This window comes from Fukomys damarensis, unplaced genomic scaffold (genome assembly GCF_012274545.1).
Source record: "Fukomys damarensis isolate Sample0158 unplaced genomic scaffold, DMR_v1.0_HiC HiC_scaffold_4, whole genome shotgun sequence".
NCBI classification, from domain to species: Eukaryota; Metazoa; Chordata; class Mammalia; order Rodentia; family Bathyergidae; genus Fukomys; species Fukomys damarensis.
Window position 1 is genome coordinate 40,602,271 of NW_022900916.1, and position 23,433 is coordinate 40,625,703.

The following is a 23,433-nucleotide window of genomic DNA, read 5'->3' on the forward strand; positions in this document are numbered from 1 at the left end:
AGGGAATAAGGGAAAAGGAAAAAAATATGAGAAAATGTAAAAATGGAATTAAAGTGTTTGAAGGTAGGGAGGGGAGGAGGGGGTGAAGGGAGGGTGGGGACAAGGGGAAAAAAAATGAGAACCAAGACCTGGCATGTAAAGGTACAAGATCCCAGAATGTAACTGTACTGTCTACCTAGAATGTACCAATAAATTCAATTTAAAATTTTTAAAAAGTCTTCATTTTTTGCTAGGATTGAGGTTTAGCCTCAATACAATCATACATAGTCTGACACATCAAACTGACGGCATGTTGGCACTCCACCCTGAACCACGGATGCTGGAAACCATGAAGCTTCTGCTTCTCACATGTACTTCTCAGTCTAGTAGGGAAAAAGTATGAGCTGTAATGAAGCTGGATTAGCATCGATTAAGATATGAAGTAATAACCCAGAATAATGAATGAAGAAAATTACAGTAAATAATAGGATTTCAGAGCCATTGTGCCTTTGGAGATGGAAAGCTGCTGAGGCCCCTCTTGGGAATGCACAGATTCATTTTCTAAAGCTTACAAATAAGAAGTAGGTACATTAATATGTCAAAACTTCTGTGAAAGATAATGATAAGATACTCAATACAGGGAGGAGATAAGTAATACAGTGGAGTAGACAAGGTGGGGATAAATCTGATAAGAAAGGGAGGGTTTTGTCACAGTGAGTCACACTGGATTTTCCTGGGGTCATCCTGTGCTGTTTTCAACTATTATATAATGTAATAGAGGTAAATTCTGAATTTTCAAAGAATTTAAATAGAAAGAGAAAAATTTGTAATTAAATGGAGACGAAATATTTTAAAGATGGCAAGATGAACTCTTAACTATTATTTCACTCTTTATGATTGAATTCAGACAGTTACCCTCCAAGGAATCAGTTCTATTACTGTAAAGAATTTTAGCTCTTCTGACAAGTAGGAGATGCTCACTCCCTTTTGTTTAATTACAGATTTTATATTACAGATTTTGACCATTTCTTGATAATTGGACCCTAAGTGTAACCTATCTAGATAAAATATCAGGAAAGACAATGTGATTGACAAATAGGAAGAAACCTCTAAGAAAATAAGAAGGTTGAGATGCAAAAATTATTGCTTTAAAGAAAAATAATTATTGGTGTATTTTAAATATACATAATGATCACATTCATCATAGGGAATTTGAACCTGTACATGATATGTCTTGCTTCTTTTTTCCCACCCTCCTTCAATCCTCCTTCTCCTTAGTCATAAAAGCTTTGTTTTCATTTTTTATTTCTATTTTTTTCTCTTGTCCTTTCTTTCCTTTCCCCCTTTCCTCTTCCCTTGTTCTACTTCTCAGTTAAATGTTTTCTTCCTATTTCCTAATATCTATTATACATTTTAGTTCTTTTTTCTACTTTTGATTTCTCACATTGGAGAAACAACATAATATTTAAATGTGTGTTCGCTTTATTTCACTTAAGGGTATGGTGTCTAGGTGCATCTATTTAGCTAAAAATCATTTTAGGTGGTAAAAATTTTATCTACTTTATGTGGCCTGAGGACCCTTGTTGTTTCTAAATCATGCAACAGATTACTCTGGATGAGAGCAGGAATAAGACAAGTGTGTGTACTGCACATCTGGGATGGCAGGTGGTGCCAACCCTGTAAGAAAGGGATGGAGCTCAGTGGAATTGGGATTTCTATGTATGCAGAAGAAACCATCTACTTACTCATATCATCAGTTAAAATATTTACTAAGTAACTTAAGGATAAGATCTGACTCAAATATCAGAGAGCTAACAAAGAAAGAACATGCCTGCTCACAAGAAACACACATTTGGTAGGTCAAGAGGAGTAAAAAAATGTACCAGTTTGGTACGTATTAGCTCATAAAGTTATACTACTTAATAGGTATATGATAGAGAATCTTAGTCTCAAGTTTTGTCCTAGGATCTGAAAGCATCAGAGGAATGATTTCATTTGTTTTGAGCATTATGAAAGATCATACAGAGAAATACATGTTGAACTAAAGGTTACAAAGTCCAATACAAATATACCTCAGTGAGTATAAAAGGCAAATCACTTCCTAAGAGGGAGCTGCAAGTTGAGTTCTCTATAAAGCAGATTCTGAAACAGAACCTGATTGGAAAATGTTTCCTAAGGAGTACTCTTGGGACCAATCCTCCTGGAAGCATGAGAAGGGGACAGGATAGGGTAGAGGAGAACTCTAAAGAGCGCTGGCAGTCTAGTTGTCTTGTTTCTCACCTCCACGGGAGGGTCTGGAATGGAATTTCAGGGTCGTGCTGAGTTGAATAAGTCTTCATATTTCCCATTAATCTTTATTAGTATGTGAGCTACCCCAAGAAGCAATGCAGGCGATAGACAGCTCCATCCTGCTGTAGCTGGGACACAGGCATTAGGTGGGTGTTAGTTGGGTGACATCTATTGTCTACTGATCTCACACATGGCAAAAGTTATTCAAAACTGACTTTAATAATGTCTTATATTTGTGAGCTGGCTTATGTAACCCAGATATTAAACTGTATACATAAACAGACAGTGTGGAGAATAGTGCACAACATTTACACTACATGTAGTATGTCTATAAAAATCACTTAGGCATAAAAGTATAGCCCTTCTATAAAATCACAAACATAAACACAATTGTACCAGTTGAATAGAAGATTTTTCACTGAAATTCCAAATACTACTGGAAATGGCATTTAAATAAATCCTTCTAACACCTGTTAATGAAGTAAGAAATTATTTACAAAAAATGAAGTTTAAATGTCAGAGTGCTCAATTCAGACTTAATTCTCATGGACTGCTAAAGGATTCTTGTTAGAGAACAGAATTTCTCCTCTTTTCCCTTCACACTAGCGTCCCTTTTTCCTCTTGTCCTCGAATCTCGTTGTTCCCTTCACCTTCTTTTACTCTTTGTCCTTCTCCCTGTTACTGCTACTATCCTGTGATAGTCAATAAATGTAGCTACTTAGTAAATACAAAAAAATAAAACAAACAAAAGAATTGCTTTCAGAACTCGGGGCAGAACAAACTCCTGAAGTAGATTAAGTATTCTGCAGGCTTTAGTCATGGAGCTAAGTAGATCAACACAGAGCCCACCAATTCACTAATGTCCTATTTTAAGAATCCCAGGATAGATTTCACTTAAAATGTCATCAGAACCTTACCAATTATGTAATAATAAAATTACAAGATGACAATATTTTAGCTAAAAACAGTGACATTAAGATTTATTGGGCAGGGGATTTAGCTCAGTGTTTCCATCGCCTGCCTCGCAATGGTAAAGTTCTGAGTTCGATCTCCAGTACCAAAATAAAATAAAGATGTATAATTAATGTCACTACGTACTTGCGTTATTATAAAATGTATTCTATAGTTTTGGAAGTGAACTCTCTCTCCATCTAAAAAGAATGAATTACAATGGCTAAAAGTGGAATCACCCTAAATAAGTTGGCACTGTAGTTTAGTTAACACAGGGCATGTTTCTCCTCCTGTTCTTATCCCAAGAAATTGAAAAAATATCCAGAGATTTAGTTAACATACATGTTCCTCCTCCTGTTCTTTTCCTAAGTAGTTGAAATATATCCAAATCCCTTTTCAAAAATGGAGGATGCAGTCACCAGTAGTCTCATGTTTAGCGCAGCTTTAGAACAGCAGGAAAAAAAAGGGGGTTCTGATTTCTCCCCTTTTGGGAAATAGATCCTTTTCATTCTATGAAATTTTCAGTGATGCAGAAAATGCAGTATGAAGAAAACAAACCACATCTGCTTATCTTTGCAAATCCAGTGACAGACTAACAAGCGTTTGGGTGAAGGAAGAAAAAAGTATGCAAATCCAGTAACTTTGATGTCTTTGGAATTTTAATGTCGTTGTAGAGGCAAAGCCCATGCTCCTGGAATTTGGCTGTACTCCTTGGAGAAAATGAAAACTTGTTTGTGGTTTGTTTCTTTGAACATAAAGGACCATATTTGTGCACCACAAAGTTGCTTTTACTAGCCAAGAAGATAGAAACAGTGAAACAACAATTCCTGAAATAAAAGAAGTAATTGTGATTCATTAATCAAGTGGATGTATGAATCCATGACCCCAAATATCACTGTGATCCTTACAGCTTACCTTACGGCTGGAAATGTTCATTCCATCTGTGGATTCTCTGACTCTTCACTCCTGCCTAAAGGCACTGGCCAGAAGGTTAAAGTGTTTACTGATAACTGCAGGTCAATATCTTATTCTCAGAATTAGATGTTCAATAATTACCTATGTAGTAAATGATGAAATAAGACAATGAAGGAATGATTGGAAAAACGAATAACCTGTGTTTGGCATAATGAGGGTTGCTAGTTTGCTCTAACAGCCACTCCACTTGACATTTCTCTGTGTTGTCTGTGTTCTGGTTTTTGTGTCCAGCACTAATTAAGCATACACTCCCTTTAAAGGCTGATTTTTAAAAGTATGATTCTTTCTTGGCTTATGCAACAGCCCTCTTAAATTTTCTAAATTGGTTTGCTGCAATGTTTTGACCTTCTTTCCATTAGACATAGCAACATGTTCTATGTTTCTTAAACTAAACTATGGTCACAGCGGAACAGTTAATTGAATAATTATCTGATAGGATTTTAATCTTACTCTAAGTCTTACTTAGATGATTGTTCCAGTGTGAACGCACTCTGACAATATCTTTAGAACTTAGTCTTTACCTTCCCAAATCAAAGTCCACTGTTTATTCTCCTCATTGAACTACCCTCATTAAAGATATAGTAAATGTTAACAATAAAGTAGTTAAAGCAGAAATACGTATTAGAAATAAGTGTTCCACTGATAATGTCCTGCAGAGATAGTATTAAAAGTTTGAAAATCTTTCCAGGATTTCTTCTGTCTCTGTTTATACACATATATAAGTGAATATATGTAAATTATACATATACAAAATATGTACACACACACACACACACACACATATAAAGTCCTGCCCAGTTATCATTTCATCTTAAGTAAGATGGTTGACTTTTCACTTTTGGTACCGGAGATTGAACTCAGTACAGTGCACTTGCGAGGCAGGTGGCAGAGCCACTGAGCTAAATCCCCAGCCCAAGAGAGTTGAGTTTTAACGTATGTATTTAGTTCAAACTAAGTTCCAAGAAAATATCACTGCCATAAAATAAATTTTAAAAATGTAAGAATAGATCTAGTGGTACCTAAAAGTTATTTTAACTTTATTACTAAAATTTCCAGTTATGCAAATTTAAAAGTGTGAAAATATAAAGCTAGAATATATTATCAATGCTATTTTACACAAGAGTGATCCTATGGTTACTATAATTTATTTATTTATTTATTTTTCCTCATTAAGTTTATTGGTACATTTCAGGTATACAGTAGAGTTACATTCATTATTGGGATCTTCTACCTTTGCATAACAGGTCTTGGTTCTCATTTTTTCCTCTTGTCCCTACCCTCCCTTCACCCCCTCACTATAATTTAAATTTATAAAACTAACTAGCAGATCAGTTTTACCAGACATTAGTAAAAGGAAAGATTTGGGATGGATGTGTACTTATTTTCTACATTTAATAAATATTTTTCTTCAGGTTCACCATTTTATAATTATGATTTTTAAATTTTGTTTTTGTTCTTGATTTGGGGGATTTTCTTCATTAGAACTATATACTGGAAAATTATTTTTTTCTTTTATGAGATGTCAAAAGATATTAAACATTTCCAAGTAAGATTTAAAAAAATCATGTCCTAAATTTTTGACTAAATGATAGTTTAAAAACTTATCTTCTAGATTGCATTAAACTAGATATTTGGTACAGTTTGCAACTGTTTAGTAATATTCATATAAACATGAAATATTTCAACAAATGTAGAATTATATGTAATAACTGCTTTTCAAATGTACTCATTTAAATAATTTGAATAGATTTGATAATTTGAAGGAGGTATCATATTCTTTCTAAAGTGATCTGATTTTGTAACATTCATATTAGTAGTCAAATTTTTCCCATTTATTTTAAATAATTTTAATAATTATTTAATGAACCAATGTTTATATTTATTATTAAAATAATAATAAATTTTAATTTTGGTTTTCAAATATTAACTGTACAACTAAAATCAATTGTCTAATTGTCTAAACACAGATAACCTCCAAAATGTCAAGATATGTTGAACACTTATATTTTAAAATAATATTTATTGATGCTTCCCTAAATATTGTGTCCATTTGTATGTGCATATACATAAACATTATACAAATGCATTTGGATGTATGGATAGACATATATCTATTTCGATGTCTTAGTCAAAACATATTTTGTGATTTTTTTACTAACAACTTGTATTCATTTTTAGTGTTATGGATAATTTAATTATGTGGTCACATAGCACTGAAAAAATCTTTATTTCGTCAGCGTATAAGCTGTTTGCAATTTTTACGTACAAAAAACCCCTCAATTCTATGATAGTTTTTAGTAGCAGATATTGCTCTTTGCACAACAAATATCCATCCCCTTAATCGCCTCCCTAAGGTATGGTAATTATGTTCAGACATTCACTCATTTCCTGGAGACCCTTGCTTCTCAGGTAAAGGTATACATATTCATGGCCAAAAAGGGGAATGATAGGCCTAAAAATAATTTTGCCAACAGATTAGGTTCAAAATATGGCATTCTGGAAATTTAGAAAACAACAGAGGCAAGAAGGTCATTCTCCTTTTGCCCCTCTCCCTTTTTCTTGAAAGAGTTCATACAAATTCCTGACTCTCTTCCCTTTTCTTCTAAGGTTTATAGACCTTCATTCAAGAAATGCTTTCTTTATAAGCAGAGAAAAGGAGCATCTTCATGGCTGAAGACAGAAAGACCCAAGAAAAGATCTGAAAAATCAGGCCTTGCTCCCGTTAATTACCAGTAAATCACACCTTCTTTGTTTAATTATACATCTCTATAACTATCTCCTTCTATTACACATGATATAAAACATACATCAGCTTATTTTTTTTTCTTTTTTTCTTTTTTGGTACCGGGGATTGAACTTGGGACCTTGTGCTTACGAGGCAGGTGGCAAAACCACTGAGCTAAATCCCTGGCCCCAGTTTTCTTGTTTCTGAGGGGTCTTCATCTACTCATGAAGGCTCCTGTATCACATAAATTGTACATTAAATTAATTTGTATGCTCTTCTCTTGTTAGTCTGTCTGTTAGGTGGCTCAGCACAACCCTGACTGGAAAAAAAAAAGTTTCTTTTCCTCTACACCATTTTGCTAATAAATTTCTATTAAAAAAAAAAAAAAAGATTACCCAGTTAAGTACGCAAAGATGTGAAAGAATATTCTGAGAGAGTTCTTTGACACTCTTTGGGAATACTTCCTGTCTTGTGCCCTCTCTGTCTCTCTTCTTTTTAATTTTTCTATCAGATTTGAGACCCATAATTGCTACAGAGACACAGGACACAGCCATAAGGCAACTCAAGTTGGAATTATGGGATACATCAAAGGAAAAACTACACTACATCTCCACATGTGTGTGCAAGTCAATTTGCTTTTGGTTTAATCCAACTTGAATGGAATGTTCTGTTGTTAATGTAGAAAACTAATGACATTTTCCTTCAATGTGTGAGATAGCAAATTGAAAAAAACTTGAGAATGAGGTATTCATCTTTCTTCTTCATTGCTAGTACTTATGATGATACCTAGGAAAATTACATAACAAATGAATGTATTAAATCCTACTTCCGAAAGTCTTGCATCAAAGCTCACATAAAATTTTCCTTCTTCCAATATTTTTATTTTTTGAATGGATTTGGATAAATAATTCATTACATGGGCATACTGAGTACACATTAAATATTTATCTAGAATGTTTATATATAATAGCTTTGTCATTTAGTGCAATATAAATATTTTCTTTAATGATAAAATACCATGGTAACAGGATGATTTGGTGATGGAAAGAGCATGTACCAACAGTAAATCTTTTATGGATTCCTATCTTTTTTTGTTTTTTTCAGAAACAAATACATCCAAAGTGGATCTTCAACATTTTTGTCCTTCCTTATTTTATGTGACAATGAATATTATCACACAAAATGTGATAATTTTCTAGAACATAGAGTTTAAATCATTTGTTTATACTTTTAAAAATAAAATATTCTCATTTATATACTCAAAAGATAATTAGATGTAATAATATGCATATTACTTACCTGCCTTATTTCTTTAGGGTCATACAAATCCTATTCACATCTGATAGTCATAAGTATTTTCTCTGGAGCCTCATAGTTGAGAGACAGGTACTTCTACACAATGTTTTTTCACTTTATATTTATATTTTCTCAATTGTAGGGAAAGTGTTATTATTTTTCCCTTACTGCTAAAGTCTAGATCCAACCTTACCATTATCTTTTCTAAGCATCATTATTTTTCATATTTAATCTGTCTGAAATAGAGGTGTATCATACATTTGATGGAGAGTGATAATTTAATTGACAGGGTTTTCCTTTTATAATTCCATGAATAATTAAAAATTTAATAGATAAATTTCACAATAATTGTTTTAAAATATTTTAACTTTTAAGTATTGCAGATTTATTTTCTTACAATAGTCACCCTTAAAAGGACCTTCGATATGTATATATAGTTAATTGTTGATTGATTACTGCATCTAACAGATTTGTCAATCATATTGTAGTAAATCATCTCGAGTTCACACTTTTTTCAGGCCGAGTCATTCTATGCTCACATTATTTGATTTTATCTTTTGTCCCATTTCAAATATGTTTATTTCAAATATATAATAATGGAATATTTAGTATGGAGTTCTCAAATTTTATTGCACAGTAGAATCACCTGCCAAATTTAAGAAAGGATGTGGAAATACTTTTCACCATAAAGAAATGATAAATATTTAAAGAGAGATATTTAACCTGATTTAAACATTACACAATATATACTTGTATTGAAATAACCCATGGCAGTCAATTAATATGTACATTTTTTCATATATTAATTCAATGTATGTTTCATTTAAAAATTTAAAAGGTCCATATTCTCACACCACACACCATAACATCTTATTAGGAATTTCTGGAGTAGACCTTATGCCAGGAATTTTAAAGTTTCCAGAGGGTTCCATTTTGTAGCCATGCTTGAGAACTCGTTTCTTTTGTTGACAACTCATGTTTACCTGCCAATGCCTTCATCTATTGACACATTTTTCCCTTATCTAAATTCATAAATTAGTTTGAATTCATCCAAAAAACATCAGTTCTCAATGAGCTGAGAATTCATAAGCCGTTTATTTTAATCAATGGAAAATATTTTTCTTGTTAAATTAAAAAATTATAATACATTTTAATTAATTGCTTACAAATTGGGCATAATCTGTTTTGCTACTTGAAATTATATAAAATTATATAATTTTGTTTAAAATTTTATCAAAACTTAAAGAATTTAGGATTATAACAAACTTTTGACTTGTAATTTTGTCAGGTTCAAATTAAAATGAAAGATAATCAACCATAGCTGCTTGTCTGGCATCTTGCATTCCTTTTCTCCTGCTGTCATTTTAATTGCTCTTCCTGTCTGAATGTTAGTTTTGATCAGTCCTGACCTATCCTATGTTTCTTAGTTCAGCTCTTTTTCTGAGTTTGCAAGGGCAATTGGCTACATCCTAAGAGACTTGGGGAGATTTCAAATAATTGGTTGTATGCTTTTTAAAAAAAATTTTGTCTCTGGGTGATAAAATAGAGGGCAAAGGCATTTTCTCTGAGTTGTTCTGTCTTAGCAGGAGCCCTAGATAAGCAGGAGTGACAGCAGCTGTGTTACTGCTCTAATGGTGTGGATTCAAGCATAACACTAACAAGAAGCACAGGCAACAGGGTGAAGAGTCACAGGAAAATGTAGAGGTTTAACAGAATTACTCCAATTGTGCTCCGATCCTGTCATTTCAATCTGGGGATTGCTCAGCACAAATGTGTCCAGTAGCATATGCTTAACATGGTTGGGGGACTTAAGTGTCTCATTTGGTGATAGTGGCAAAACTGGAAATTCTCATAATTCCTTGCCTGAATAATAGGACTCATAAGCTAGTGACAATGCAATGTGGACAGATATAAATATATCTTGTCATATATATATATATATATGACATACATTTATATATATGTGAATATATGCACACACACATAGTTATTTTAAATATACTCTCCAAATCTCTTTGGAATTTAATTGCCATGGTAGCATTGTTAAAAGGTGGGAACTTTAAGAAACAATTAGGCCATGAGAATTCCACCATCATAAATGGACTAATGCTGTTATCTTGAGAGAAAATTAGTTATCAAAGGAGTGGGCCTACTGATACAGGGTCAGCTTGGTCCCATACTTTCTCTTCCTTGCACATGCTCACGTATGCTGTGTGATGATGCAAGAAAATGACCTTTACTAAATGCAGGCCTTGATTTTGGACTCCCAAACCTTCAGAATCTGAGCAAATAAACTTGTTTATAATTTCTCCAGTCTACAGTATTCTATCATAGCAGCAAAAGAGTAAGTCATGTCTAAGTAACATAAATTATATACTTGCATCCTGAACACTGGCAGAATGACAAGTCTAACAAGTGTGGAGTAACAGAAGTATTATCATGTCAGGAGTACAACCTCAAAAATGACATTTGTATGATAAATACCACGTAACATGAATTGCATGTAAGCCTACAGTGCAGTTAAAAGCTTTAAATTGCAATTTGTAGTTCTTGACAATTCTTTTTATTCATAACTTCTTTATTATTTATAATTGCAATGAATGCTCTAAATATGTTCAAGAAAATCAAATTAAGTTCAATTTAAAATTCCATCCTGAAACCTCTTTTCTTCAAACAAAGCCACACAGTGTCATTGATGGAATCATATACTAATCAATAGAGTCATTATATTTTTATAGTTTTCATGATAACCTACTTGATAACCTAGTTTTCCTTCCTGTCAGAAAAAGATTTAAAAAGAGGTGGTTTTTCATAAATGGGATTTAATCTGTGGTCATTATATTAGTATTAGTATTTTTTCTCATTAATGTGAGTTATACCTATCTGCTTCTCAATTCATATTTCTCATAGATATTAACACTATCTTATGTGAATGAGAAATTGAGTGAGTAACTGAATCAATGAGTGAACTGCTGGTAGTAAGATGTCCTACTGAGGCTTCTCATGTTTCTTTGAATTTTCATTTAAATAAGTCAAGAGCCTGGAGGAGCCATTTTATGTTCGTTATCAGTTTTCTTTCCACAGTACTAAAAAAGTTGGAAATTTTGGTAACCATCGTAGTTTAACATGAAGTATTGGGCCAGGGATTTAGCCCAGTGGCACCACGCCTGCCTTACAAGTGCAAGGTGCTGAGTTCGATCCCTGGTACCGAAAAAGCAAAAGTATTTTCCTCATCCCTCTGGAGGAGAAGACAATCAGCGATACATAATAATGGGGACAATAGTTGTGCAATTGGTGTACTTGTAGGTATCAGTTTTCTCCTTTTATATGATATGATTGTCCCCTCAAAATCTTACATGAGCAATGTCATTTTATTACTTTTATATAAATTATGCATCAAATGCAAGCTGAAACTGGTTTCATCTACCTGCAAAAAAATCAGCATCCTGGAGCTTTTCTGTTTTGAAACCTGAGCCTGCTATATATTATAATACTAGTCAGTTTCTTAAGTGTTTGATCTGTTCCAGATGTAGATCATCTTAATTCATAGTCACGATGGCCCTATAGAACCACACCGTCACTAATTTTACACTTTACAGAGTAGAAAATTGAATTTTTCATGGACTAAGAAACTCCAAACCACACAGGAAAAAAAAAAAAACGATCAGAATTTGAGCTCAGATGCTTAGTCTTTGTACTGAAATATTGGATCTCTCATGAACAGTCATTGTTTTCAATTGTACATTACAGAGATAGGTAGAAATAAATTAAGCTTCCACTGAAATCACAATATGAAATATTCACTTACACAAACTGTTAGTCATCATGTAACAATATGAATAGTATCTCAAGTAGTTTCACTTCTAAAATATGTTCATAAAACTCTTGTTCAATTTTATTTTTACGTTGTTTTATTTTGGTTTCTTTAGTACTTGGGATCGAACTTGGGACCTTGTGCTTGCAAGTCATGTGACAGCACCACTGAGCTACATCCCTGGCCCTCTTGTTCAATTTTGTTCCTTGGAACTTAGCACAGTACCTGTTATATTGTAGATATAATACAGGTATGTATTACAAAACTGTTGAGTTTAGAATAAATATATTTAATCAATATATTCAGTCTTGTAGTCAATATCTCATTCAGCAAATGTTTTTATCAAGCATTTGATCTGGGCTGGTGGTGAGCATGGGCTTAGTACATTTCGTGGGAGAAAAATCACATTGTTAACTACCAAAGGCTGAAAACATTTTTAGTTTTTTCCTGCATATTTTTGAACTGGCTATATATAATTTAAACCAACTAGACAGGAGAGAGCACAATCCCAGTGAGATCCACTCCAAACTGATACTAACCTCGACTTAACCCTGTCTCTATTTGTTACTATTTTCAGGGCATGTGGAGCGGGAAGGGTAAATGTTCTTCTGAGGGCCATTTACTGTGAAAGTTTAAAGATCAATGTGAGTTTACAGATAATTAGCAGTTCTCTCCTTGGCCAAACAAGCCTTCTAAGGCTTCATTTAAAAGGCCAGTTTAAAGTATTAGAAAATTGGTTAATACGACTTAATAGATTCTTGAAATTATTCAGCTAATAAACTTGAAATATAGGTTGTACTCACCTAATTTTATTTGTCTTTTAAAGATTGTTATATACTAAGATGTACATGTTTATGGATTCTGTTTTATATATAGCCAGCGTTTTTAAGAGATTTGTTCCTTTAATGCCTCTATTTATTGCTTACTCAGTGAGACACATTTCTCTAAGAAAATATCACAAAAGTAAACCATGTATGAATTAAGGAAGTGTAGTAAAATACATATAACCAAATTGTCATACTTGTAAATGTCTATTAATACTATTTTTTAAATTCTCATTCTGCTTAAATTTGAATATCAGCAATGCTCATTGTTCTGCAGGGGTTAGAGTATAATTCTCCTCAGATCCAAATAACCTCAGTGTTGTTTCATGATTCCTGACATCTAGTATTTGACACTTTTTTATTATCTTTCTAATAGAAATATACTTTTTATGTTTAGGAACACACTGATTTCAGAGAAGTTGGGAATATTTAGCATAGACTACCTGATAGTTGTACTCTAACATTTATGATTTAAATTATGATGTCCTCTGGGTCTCTTATTGGCTAAATAATTGGAGCTGGAGCATTATTGATATTTTGTTTATTAGATATGTTTTTACAAAAAGTTACTAAAAAATACAGCTCTGCCTATTCTGTCTAATTGTACCAAGAAATTTTTTTTAAATGAATACTAAATATAAGACTTTCTCCAACTATATTGACCTTTTTATCTTTTTTACCTTTTTAAAAAAATATTTTTAGTGCATGTTTGTAGTACATGATTACACTTGTTGTGACTTGGTACATGTATATAACACAACTCAAATTTAATTTTTTTTACTTCCTCTTCTCCTTTTCCTTCCCCTGTCTCCATCTTAGTCCCCTTCCAATCTGTAAAGTATCTGTTCGCCTGTTTACTATTATGTGTCTTTTAGCTCTTTCTCATATAACAGAAACTATGCGCTATTTAAGATATGTGTCTGATTTATTTCACTTAACATTATGGCCTCAGGTGAATTTTTTATGCTCACTCTTTCTTAAGGTATGAGATGTCCCTAGCCTATTCTTTCTGGTTCTTATGTGTTGCTGTGGATTTTTTCTTTTCTCTTACACTATTCTATAATTTAATGTGAGAATTGCACAAGATTAGACAAAATTAAAATCAGATAAAATCCTATATGTGCTTCCTATACAAAAAGCTTCACTACCAAGAAGGTTAAGTTTCATAGCCTTTGAGTTTACTTCAGTGGCACCCAGTCCCATCTGTATGCTGAATCACTTGGAGACTTTGGACAGCTCTCCGGACTAACAATTCTAATTTAACCGGTCTTGCAAGGGACCATGGCATTGGCAAGTTTAGAAGCTCCAGGAAGGTATCTAACATGCAGGCAGGTTAGAGACATTCTCTGTTTATTCTAACAAACTAGTCTGATTTCATGAAGATTTGAGTGAAGGTAGAGATTGAGAAAAAAATCATCTACAAAGGACTGAGCAATTATGCAAATCCACCCTATTTATTTTAATAGAAATTCTTTTTGAAGCATATGTGATTTGTATTCTGAGTAGGCTATCTGCCCTCTTTCTCAGTTTTCACACCACCAAGCACCATAATCCCACATTTTTCTCAGCCAACTTAGCAGGCAGAGCCTCTCTGGTTACTTAAAATAACTTCCAAGTTGGCATATCACTTGCCGTATGAACTAGCTTTATAAAGTCTAATCCCATGTACGTTCATGAGAATGGACAATTTTTCAGTATCTAATATCAAGTAGAAAAATCAGACAAAAAGCTAACTCCATATAATTTCTCTCATTTGAGAAATGCTAAGTAAAAATCAAGAGCAAAATAAGGGGTAAATAGAATGGAATGAGCGGATAAACCTTTTGCACATGGGAAGAGATCTAGGAGAGTGAGGACAAGGGGAGAATAAAAAGATTTCAGGTATCTCATGTGCATGCACCAAATACCCGCAATCAGTATAAACATTATATGTTGTAAACATGATCTCAAACAACAACCACAACAATAATAATGAAAAAGGAGAAAAGGGCTTTAAAGAAGGAAGGAGGAAGGTAAGTGGGGAGAGGAAGGTCTCTAAAAAAGTAGTAAAAGTAGGAAGATGTGTTATATACTTGTACGCATTTCCTAAGATGAATGTCAACCTTATTTATTGCAAGAATATATTAACAAAATAAAAAATAATTACCACTACATGTAACATATAGATGTATGTTTGATTCTACAAAAACTGGATATATATTGCCTGTCAACAATTGTGCCTAGTAGTATACTGTACTTATGTTTGCATGACCTGGACTTCTCCTACCAGTACATGGATTGGCAGTGTATTTTCAGTTTGGAAACTATGAAAAGCTGTCCTTTAGCAACCATGAACTTTACATCAAATATTCAAAGAAAGATTAGGGAATCTAGAAGTTCAGGTAAGTTATAACAAATACTAAATACAAAATTTACTAAATAACACTTTGAAATATATCTGGCTCAAAACAATAAATTAGCAAACAAATAAACCTACTGCCAAAACTTCAAAAAAATCTCTTTTCCTTAAGTCAGGTCTCTTGATAAGTTTTATAAAAATAAATTTGTCATTTTAAAACTATTCTAGATTTACAGAAAATTTGTGAAGAAAACAGCAAATATACTTCAACTACCCCACACTTAAGTTTTGCCATTATTAATAGTATTAAGGTACATTGGGCAAAATTAAAGAATAATATTGATACATTATCATTAAGGTCTGTGCCCTATTTAAATTTCTTTATATTCTAAGATCTGATCATGCATCCTTAGTCTCACCTTGACTATAACAATTTCTCAGACGTCCTTTTCTTTTATCTCCTTGGTAATTTCGAAGAGTCTTTTTGGGGGTATATCACAGAATCTTTCCCACTGGAATCTGCCTAACGTTCTCAGTCTTTTAGATGCGTTCATATTGGGAATATTAGAACATAGTGTCATTTTCATCACAACTTAGCAAGGGTCTGTCCTGTCAAAAGCACTCCTTGCTGTTGATGTTAGCCCTGGTCCATGACTGAAGGAATGTGTCTTCACTGTGCCGTTGAACTAAAATTAATTTATTTTCTCCTTTCCCCACTGTGCTCTTTGAAAGGGAGTCTCTCTATATACCTCACAAGTAGGATATGGAGGGCCTTGCTATCTTTTGGGGAGCAAAATAGGCACATACCTTACTTGAAATTCAATGAAGATATGTCTCTTCTCTCACATTCATTTGTTTAATAATTTATGTCAGTATGAACTCATGGATAGTTTATATTTGGAGTTATAATCCAACATCAATTTATACATTTTGTTGCTCACCTTATTCCAACTTTAGCCACTGAGAACGCTTTTAGTTGGCATCTGGGTTCCTTTGACATATCTCCTCACAGTGCACATGTGTGTCTGCTCGGATATCTTTTTATTTTCTGGCACTAGAAGATGCTTCAGGTTCATACTGTTCCCTTGCTTCTTCATGTGCTTAGCAACATATTTATACAGATATCTGTACATATTTCTGTAGGTAATGACTTAATGCAATATAAAGCTAAATATGAATCATACTGGTGTTATCTGTTACCACATGGGACGTACAAGATATTCTTTTTGCTTATTTGCATCCTCCTGCTCTAACAGTGAGAAACTTGGCTTCCACTCTCTGCAATTTATATACAATTATAGTACATTCACTTCCATGGTGACAGACTAGCAAATCTTACCCTCAAGAAAAATAAGTTTTCTAAATAGTTTATATTACTTTTTACATTTCCTGTGGGCTTTCTTTTCTTTCCTTTCTTCCTTTCTTTCTTTTTCTTCTTTTCTTTCTTTCTTTCTTTCTTTCTCTCTCTCTTTCTTTCTTTCTTTCTTTCTTGCTTGCTTGCTTTTTCACAGTCAAAACACCATTGTCTACAATTGCTTGGGTTAGTACATCCTCCCTCAGTGCCCTCAGTAAGATTTGGCAAACATACGTATTTCAATAGATTCTTTCATCACAGTCTATAATACACGCTTCAATTTCTCAAACTCCTTAATGCATACACTAAGGTGTAATGTTCTGAGAGTTTTCATCTTGCTTGCTTGCTTTTTCACAGTCAAAACACCATTGTCTACAATTGCTTGGGTTAGTACATCCTCCCTCAGTGCCCTCAGTAAGATTTGGCAAACATACGTATTTCAATAGATTCTTTCATCACAGTCTATAATACACGCTTCAATTTCTCAAACTCCTTAATGCATACACTAAGGTGTAATGTTCTGAGAGTTTTCATCATTGCAGACATAGTGTTTACTTACTATGGTGCAATATAGATTACTTCCATGTTCCTAAAAAACTCCCTGTACTTTCCCTTGTCAAATACTTTCCTCTTCCCTAAGTAATGGCAACTCACCTCTTTCCATTCTTAGTTTTGCCTTTTGTAAATATTTGAACTGAATTATACAGTATGTAGCTTTTGTTGGTCTGATTTTATTGCATTAGAAAAATGCATTGTATATTGATCCATAGTTTTATATGTATTAATACTTTGTGAAATATAGTATTTCATTGTATAGATATATCACTGTTTATCTTCACTATTGAAGCTATCTTGATCATTTGACTATGAATAAAACTGCTATGACCATTGTCATGCATGTCTTCAAATTTCTGGCTAAATACAAGAATACAATTGTGTTATATCATAAGTCTATATTTAAATTTATAAAAGATTTTACAAATATCTTCCAAAGTAGCTACTTTATTTTGCATTTCTGCCTACGAGCATACAGTACTAGTCCTTATAACAGATACAGTCGGGCAAAACTGAATGACAAGCACATATTTAGAGATATATGTTCATAGGCAATTTCATAGCTGTGCAAATATTATGCTATACATGTAGAAATATAAATTGCAAGAAGTTGCTCCTGGCTTAGGAGGACATAATATTTTATAGTAAACTTTCTTATTTAATAAGTATAAGTACTATGAGCTGAGATGGTGATAAAAGGATAGTATAATAAATGCACAAACCTGTAACATACTCATTTACTATCGTTATCAAGTATTATATGTAGTATATAATGATATGTACTAATCTTTTGTATGATTGGCCTCACAGTGAGTATAATTATACCAACATCACCATGAATATGTGAATAAGGTATTACAGTAGCCAGGATGTCAACGATGTCAATAGGTGATAGAAATTTTTCAGTTCTGTTACAGTTTTATGGGACCACCATCATATGTGTGGTCTGCAGTGATTGAAATGTTATTTGGCTCGTGAAACTATTAAAATATGTATTTAGAATTTTATTTCCAAGCATTACAGCACATGAGTTAATATAATAGATTTTTATATATTTCAGTTGGAATCCTTATCATTGCTGTTTTCTAATGTATTATGGGCATATAGAACAGAATTTTACAAATACTAGATTACCAATAAATATTTACAGAATGAAGAAGTGAATTTATCCGAATTTACTCTATAGAATATTTTAATTGCCATTTCATTCTACAGCAACTATTAAAAACTACAGTGTAAGCTAAAATGAATTTTTAATTTAGATAAAACTAGTCACAGAAGCAAGTGACTTTATAATATAATGCTTTATTTCTTTTTTTGTTCATTTAATGTAATTATTCCATATACCCCTTTCTTACACTTTTGAAATTATTGCTATGCACCCAGAATTAGATTTTCAATAGTCCTCTTTTATCCACATTGGTTACTTCCTATGTCCCCATGTGGAGGCCTGAAACAGTAACTAATATGAAAATCTACCTATATGAGTTTTCCTATATGTATATACTTAGGACAATTTCTTTTATAATTTTGACACAGAAACAGATGAACATGCCACTAATGAAATAATACATTATAAAGTAGACTGTGTTGGAATGTTTTCTTGTATTCATCTATTTTCTTTTTATTTGTGGTTAACTGTAGGTAGCTGAGAGAGTAAAAAGCATAATCATAGAAAAAGTGGGGTAGGGTTCTGTATTTACTGTTTTTTGGAGGGCAGAAATGGAAAAATTGCATGTGTGTCAGAGAATTTATTGGTTAGTATTTATATATGAAATGAAAATTGTAAGAGAAAGCAATATTAGAAAAATATTTATAAGAACAAAGGAATAAAAAGAAATAACAATTAATAGAATACATAGGATGAATAAATACATACATAGTTTGAAATGTTGAAAATAATTTTTAACCCCTCAAAAAAATCTCAGATTTAGTGATTTTTACTCAAACATTTATAAAGAAGTGGGATTTATAGTTAAAACAAACTATATATAGGCAGTCTCAGAGTTTTATATACTGTCAGAAATGATAAAAATAATTCATGTAGTCCTAAAGCAAATTGAGCACACTAAATGTCTGCTCCCATGTAAATTATAAAAGTCTTAATGGTTCAGTGAATACTTATCCATCTATAGTAAGTAGATAAACATTTCTTGTGGTTGCAATAAAAAGTATTTCTTAAATAATATGGAATACAATTAACAATGTTTAAAATTGTTATTATTAAGTACAAATTAGTTTAGAATAAAAGGTTTATATGCCTTTTGAAAAAAAAAAGTTTCTTTTTAATCCATAGCCATGGCTTTTATAGTCTTCACTAAACAAAAGCAAACAGAAAACACCTTTTCTTCTTCATCCTCCATTTAAAATTCATCTCAGGCTTACAAAATAATTTCGAGGTCTTCATTTGAACTGTGGTAGGAGTGAGCTCTGCTGCCTCTGGGTACACAGTAGCTCACCTTTTACCACACATCGGGGTCCCCTGGCTGCTGCTTCCGTGACCTGAATGACATGGGCCATCCAACCAACTTCGAGGTCGCCTGTGAGTGTCTCTTGGATACAAGGTCATTACGTGCAGTGGTGTTGAAAGGCCCCTTGGACCACTGAAGAATAGCCCAGTTTAATGCAATTAAATCTTAAAAGTGGCCTTGGTATGATACAACAAACTCTAAGTGGTATCCAGCAAAATGCTCAGCATTAAAAGAATTGTCATATTAATTATGATAAATGCAAGTTTTACGTGAACATCACTCCAGTCAACACTTAATTACTTTATGTCTAGAAAATCATTTTATGTTTCTTTGCAAACTTACAGTTCCTTCTAATTCAGAAAACTATTGGCAAGATTTCTATCACAGATTAATTTTACTTATTATTGAAATTCACGTGAGAATAGTGCATATACAATTTTGTGTTCTTTCTTTTACTCAGATTGATTTGTGTGAGATTCATGCACGCAGCCGCACCTGTCAGTAATTTGTTTCTTTATAGCCATGAGTAATGTTCCCTCCTAAGGTTAGAGTATTACTGACCAGAAATTTTTGGATTTCTGACTAGGAAAAAGGACACAAGGGACATTCTTGGAAAAGATACTTTTTGGAGGTATGCTCTCATTTTTCCTGGAAAAACACAGAACTGCAGCATCTCAGAGCTTGTTTGTGTTTCCAAAGAGTTTTCCAGAATGACTGAAGCACTTATGCTTCTATCAGTAATAATATAAGAAATTTTGTTGAACTACAACCTTGTCAACATTTAATGTTGTCTTCCTGCTAGAGTTTTCGGCATTTTTCTGGACATGTAAATATCTCACTGTGATGTTAATTTACACTAGTTTTGCTTTGTGACTATGCCATAGTTTGGATCCTAAAATTCCTTAAAAGCTCACATGTTGAAAGCTTAGTCCCGAAAGCAGCAATATTTAGACATAAGACCTAATATCTGGCATTTTGTATCAATTTTTTCCTTTAGCTTTCTATAAATTAGTCACACAATACATATTCCTTTATGACTGGCTAGCATAATATTTCTGCGGTTTTGTCATGTATTTAAAAGCAGTTTACTGTTTTCAATGGGAAACAACATGCCATTTTATAAATCTCATTACATGATTATCCATGCACTTCTTTTTTTCTCATTGTGTTTATTGATATATTTTGGGTATACAGCACAGTTACATTCATCATTGGGATCTTGTACCTTTACATGACAGGTCTTGGTTCCCATTTTTCCCCCATATCGCTTCCCTCTCTTCACCCCCTACTCCCTTCTTATTTACAAAAACTTTATTTTCATTTTTTCGTTTTCTCATATTTTTTTCTTTTCCCTTATTTCCCTCCCCCTACCATTCCCACTTCCCCTACACCTTTAGCCCTTTTCTTCCTATTTCACGTTGTCTATTATACCATTAGGATCTTATTTATGATTATATTTTTTCACACTGGAGAAACTATTTGGTATTTACACATGTGTGACTTATTTATTTCACTTAAGAGTATATCCTCAATATGTATCCATTTTCCTATGAATGACTCTAGTTTCTCATTCTTTATGGCTGAGTAATATTCCATTTTATAGAAAAAATATCCATGCACTTCTGGCAGCTCATCTGAAATGTTTCTTGTTTTGGGTGGTTTTCAGTTACTTTGACTAAAATCTAGGACTAAATAACTTGGACTGTATGGTAAGCACATTTTTAATGATAACAAGGGAACTTCCAAACTTCTAAAATGACTATTTGACTTTACATTGTTGCTTAAAATGTATGAATATTATTGCTCCGTACTTTTACCTTAATATTGTCAAGACTTTTCTTATCTTTGTCTTTTAATTAGTTTTTTTCCCTAATGACAGTGAACATCAACTGATTGGCTGATGTCCATTCTATATCTTCTTTTATTGTCTTTTCAGTTTGTTTTTAGCTTTTGGATTGTTCTTTATTATTGTGATGTAAGCCTTTTACATATTCTGTACATAAATCTTTTGTCATATACATATATTATAAATATTTTGTGAATATTTTTCAAATTATAAAATGCAATTATTATACTGTAAACATGTATTATAAGTGATATTCAGACATATGTATTTCCAAATAATGTTTGATTCCCACAGTTATCCAGATCACATGATTTTTAATGTTAGCCAATGTCCTTTAAATAATGCTATCACCTAAGAGGTAAGAAAGATATTTGTGAAGTTTGTAGGTAGTGCTACCTTATCATCTAAAATTTTTCTTCAAATTTCATGTATTTTATTATATTTATTATATTCTGCCTATGAGAATAAATGCAGCAGTTCTGTGGCATTACTTTACCTGTAATCTGATTACATTAGTCATGCACCTCAGAAGGACTAGAAAATCTTCTAATAAAATTTATGCCTACAACTGGCTCCATAATGCAGGCTTACCTAAGCTTCTAATTAAACAATGTGTTAGTTTAAACACAGAATGATATATTTGTATTGGATTGTAATTTCAAAACAATTATTTGGTTAAAAATTATTCAGTCAAAGACGTGGTGAAGATAAGATGATATTTCTGATATATTTTCCTAAAACATCTGCATATTTTTATTTGCTTGCAATGTCAAAATTTTGAACAATAAAAAGATGAAAAAAATAAATTTATTCTCCCTTACTTAAGATACTTTGTAACAGTTTAATATTAAATTACCATTAGTTTCTTTCTGCGAAGGTCATCTTAGCACATGCCCTGTACACCCACCAGTCCTCCTACTTCACAGTTATCTATCTTAAGAAACAACAATAAATATTTTTCTATATACCAGATTGCAAAATCATCAAAGTTGATTGAACTGAACTCAACTCACACTTTATAAACAAATCTGTTTTTCTCGTATTTATTACAATTAAAAATAATGGCTTTGGGCAGTGGATTTAGCTCAGTGGTTCCACCAACTGCCTCGCAAGCTCAAGGAGCTGAGTTCAGTCACCGGTACCAAAACAAAGCCAAACAAACACACACACACACAAACACACACACACACACTGGTTTACATAATACTTTGCTTTTAGATAAATATCAATTTTCAACTCTCCAGATTATGCATTTTTCTTTTTAAACCCATCTCCTTAAATTTATTTATAATCTTACAGTGATTCCTATAATACAGCTAAAGGTTTATTATCTTTCAATTGAATCCAAATGTCCACAGTAGAAAGTATAGATGAAAAATTATCTTCTCCTATGATTCCAGCCTTAGTTGAGATTAATGTTTAGTCTTACTATTGATTACAGTTAAATCTTTTGAGTATATCAGTATTATTTTATGGATATTTTAAAATATTCCCAACACAATTAAATACAGTCTTAATCATTTTATAATGTGTATTGCTAATAGGAATGGTGTATCCTGATTATATTTACTAATTGTTTATTTCCTGTATATAAGTTCTTTTCTGCCTACTTAATGTGTACTGCCTATTTATTGAACTATGATTTTTCATCAGTGTCTTTAGATATGTTTTGATTAACATATTTAAAATAGTATTCAATAACATTGTTTGATTTGACTTTTTGACCCAAAATGTAAGGTTTAAAGTTTTAATAATACTGTTTATTCTACTTTCCTTTTCCCCTTTTTCCTTTCCTTTCCTTTCCTTTATATGTTTGTAATATTATTTTAACTTTTTAATATTTAGGTTATTTTATTAAAGTTGACCAAATGTAGGTTAGTCTTGGATCTCTTTTCCCTTTATTTAAGACAAATTATTTTGCCTTTTGAGGCAGATTGAGGCTAAAATCTTGTATCCTTCATAACTTTCTGGAGCTTGGTGGAAGGCTGAAGCAGGAGACACAGCAGGTGTGAATAG

General features: G+C 32.5%; 1 pseudogene; it reads left to right on the forward strand.

Annotated features, from left to right (window-relative positions):
• The first annotated feature begins 289 nt into the window (after nucleotides 1–289).
• Nucleotides 290–23,433, forward strand: part of LOC104868645 — a 31,028-nt pseudogene continuing 7,884 nt past the window's right edge.